Source organism: Bufo bufo, chromosome 3, assembly GCF_905171765.1.
Source record: "Bufo bufo chromosome 3, aBufBuf1.1, whole genome shotgun sequence".
Lineage (NCBI taxonomy): Eukaryota > Metazoa > Chordata > Amphibia > Anura > Bufonidae > Bufo > Bufo bufo.
Genome location: NC_053391.1, coordinates 702,640,266 through 702,644,274, shown reverse-complemented (window position 1 = coordinate 702,644,274; position 4,009 = coordinate 702,640,266).

The following is a 4,009-nucleotide window of genomic DNA, read 5'->3' as shown; positions in this document are numbered from 1 at the left end:
TCTTTGATTTTTCCTTAATAATGTATCTCTGGTTCCTCCTTCGTAAGGTGTCTCTGGCTCCTCCCTCATCAGATGTCTCTGGCTCCTCCCTCATCAGATATTTATGGTTCCTCCCTCATCAGGTGTCTCTGGCTCCTCCCTCATCAGATGTCTCTGGCTCCTCCCTTATCAGGTATTTCTGGTTCCTCCCTCATCAGATGTCTCTGGTTCCTTCCTCATCAGGTATCTCTGGTTCCTCCCTTGTAAGGTGTCTCTGGTTCCGTTCTCATCGGTGTCTCTGGCTCCTCCTTCATCAGATATTTATGGTTCCTCCCTCATCAGGTGTCTCTGGTTCCGTTCTCATCGGTGTCTCTGGCTCCTCCTTCATCAGATATTTATGGTTCCTCCCTCATCAGGTGTCTCTGGCTCCTCCCTCATCATGTATTTCTGGTTCCTCCCTTGTAAGGTGTCTCTCATCAGGTGTCTCTGGCTCCTCCCTCATCAGATATTTATGGTTCTTCCCTCATCAGGTGTCTCTGGTTCCTCCCTCATCAGATATTTATGGTTCCTCCCTCATCAGGTGTCTCTGGTTCCTCCCTCATCAGATGTCTCTGGTTCCTTCCTCATCAGGTATCTCTGGTTCCTCCCTTGTAAGGTGTCTCTGGTTCCGTTCTCATCGGTGTCTCTGGCTCCTCCTTCATCAGATATTTATGGTTCCTCCCTCATCAGGTGTCTCTGGTTCCGTTCTCATCGGTGTCTCTGGCTCCTCCTTCATCAGATATTTATGGTTCCTCCCTCATCAGGTGTCTCTGGCTCCTCCCTCATCATGTATTTCTGGTTCCTCCCTTGTAAGGTGTCTCTCATCAGGTGTCTCTGGTTCCTCCCTCATCAGATATTTATGGTTCCTCCCTCATCAGGTGTCTCTGGTTCCTCCCTCATCAGATATTTATGGTTCCTCCCTCATCAGGTGTCTCTGGTTCCTCCCTCATCAGATATTTATGGCTCCTCCCTCATTAGGTATTTATGGTTCCTCCCTCATCAGTAGAGTTGAGCGAACCCGAACTGTAAAGTTCGGGTTCGTACCGAACTTTAGGGTTTTCGGCACCCGGACCCGAACCCGAACATTTACGTAAAAGTTCGGGTTCGGTGTTCGGCGATTTTTATGGTGCTTTTTGAAAGGCTGCACAGCAGCCAATCAACAAGCGTCATACTACTTGCCCCAAAAGGCCATCACAGCCATGCCTACTATTGTCATAGCTGTGATTGGCCAACTGCAGCATGTGACCCAGCCTCTATTTAAGCTGGAGTCACGTAGCGCCGCCCGTCACTCTGCTCGGATTAGTGTAGGGAGAGGCTGCAGCTGCTGTTAGGGAGAGATCAGGGAGGAATCTTATCAAGAACTGGTTCCTGTACTCAGCGATCTACAGAAAAAGTGTTCTGTGGGTGCAGTGCACAATTGTTTTAAGCCTGCCCTGAGCCAACTACTGCTGAAAACTAACTTTTTTTTTTTTCTTCAGTTTGTCAATATCAATACCTGATCGGCAGCCATTTTTTTATGCAACGATAGTGCACCAGCACAGGCTATCTGCATGTCTGCAAGTCCAGAAATACTGCTTTTTGGTTACTGGGGTTAAAAAAAAACATCTGTTTCATATAGTGCACATCTGGGATTACACGTGCATAAGTGACTGTCACATTTAGGCCAGAAATACGGCTTTTTGGTTACTGGGGTGAAAAAACCCTCTGATATACTGCACATCTGGGATTAGATGTGCATAAGTCACTGTCACATTTAGGCCAGAAATACCGCTGTCATATAGAGTTAAAAAAAATAATTCAGTGCAATACCCTACATCAGGGTTTTTATTGGCACTTAATTATTTTTAACAGACAACCACTTTTTACTTTGCTTTGTGAACACTAACTATGAGGCAAACATCTAATAAGGGACGCGGTCATGGTCGTGGTGGTGGTGTTGGTGGAGCCTCTGGTGCAGGGAGAGGATGTGGCCGTTCTCCCACAGCCACACGTCCTACTGAACCTACTACCTCAGGTGCCAGTAGCCACCAGACTCTACAGCGATATTTGGTGGGGCCCAATGCCGTTCTAAGGATGGTAAGGCCTGAGCAGGTACAGGCATTAGTCAATTGGGTGGCCGACAGTGGATCCAGCACGTTCACATTATCTCCCACCCAGTCTTCTGCAGAAAGCGCACAGATGGCGCATGAAAACCAAGCCCATCAGTCTGTCACATCACCCCCATGCATATCAGGGAAACTGTCTGAGCCTCAAGTTATGCAGCAGTCTCTTATGCTGTTTGAAGACTCTGCTGGCAGGGTTTCCCAAGGGCATCCACCTAGCCCTTCCCCAGGGGTGGAAGACATAGAATGCACTTGCAGCACGCCAAACCTGCAGGGTATTGCGATTGTGAGGTCACGGTTAACGGCAAGCGAGGGTTACTCACAGTTCTGTAGGGAAACCCTGGGCAGGCATGCAGCAGTGAAGGAGAGGCTGGCACAGGAGTCCTCTGGGGCACACTCTGTATTTAGGGACCAGGCCTGGTGGTGGATGAGGTGCCCTGGATGGTGCAGGTGTTTTATGTGCCTGAGGCAAGGTCCCTTTAAGATTCGTGACGCCAGTGCCTGTAACGGTGGCACACCGATTGGTAGTATTAATAAGTGAGGTACACAGATGGTATGGTGAACCAAACTTTGCTTTACTGTAATCAGTTCAACTTTATACAGTTGGATGTCAACTCAGTTCCACGTATCAGATACACTTCACAAGCAGGCTTTCACAATTATGGCAGGTATACTGTTTCCTTGCAAGATACTCAGAGGGTAAACAACAACACACTCAGAATCAGGCTGTACCGTCTCCTCAGAGATAGTGTACACTGTTCCTTAGAACTCCTGTCTGGTTTTTATCCCAAGGCCCGGATACCTCAATGCTGGCTTTTATCCTTGGTAACAATCTTCCTCAGGTACTCATCCTTGCTTTACATTACTACTCCTTCTGCCCTTCAGCTTACTTGTACCAGCTGGAAACACTGGCTCTGCTTGACTTGGAGGGAACTGCAGGTTTTCTCCCAGGAGGCAAACTCTTCCCCTGGGGTGGATCTTCTGAGCTAACCAAGGCTCTCTTGATCAGCAGGTAGGCTAGGATCCCTCTACTAGCCTCCTGGTAACAACTAGGAGCCTGGGCTATCTAGCTGCATGTCAGGAGAAGGCCCTCAGCTTGTCCCTGGCTGGTGCCTTCTAACTTGTCTCTGCAGACTCCTGACTCTGAACTCCCTCTCCCTGTCTGGGCCTGGACATTTATACTAGGGGTTCTCTAACTCCCTCTAGTGTCTGGGATGTCTAGCTACACCCAACTAGGCCTGCAAATGCATCATACAGGGTAACATTGCATATAAAAACACATTAGAAAATACATTGATTGCACAATTACATATGACATTTCTGTCCCTTGTGAGTAGGGGGAACGCGCACACCAATTGACCCTTGTGTAGTGCCCACCTTTACCTAGTGGGACACTACATACCACCACGCTATAACGTTGCCCGACCTCGGCGCAACATGGAGGGGCCCTGCCCAGCTGGATACTGCACCTGAAAAAAGAGAAAATAATGCAAAGCAGGAAAAATACATCTACCTTTGCAGAAATACATTATATGTATAAATCAGGCAGTTCCACTGGCTTAGGAACAAGTAACGGTGAAAAGGGGCGTCGTTCTCTTCTCTCAGGATAGTGTGAGGGAACAGGGGCGCTGACCTGGCGCAGCGTAGCATTATTACCAGGATAGTCCATAAGTGCAAATTGTCCTTAATAGAACAGCAGAAAAATGTAAACAATTTAAAATTTCTTGGAGGCTCAAGGAACAAATATGAGTCCGTACCCAGGTTCCTTTCTTATTTTGAGTGAGTGTCTTTCACCAACAAGGCAAGGTAGCCAATCACAGAGGCTCGCTTACAGTGGAGTCCATCTCTAGGCACATTTCTTTAGAAGAGAAATATCTCAGAGGCTCAGG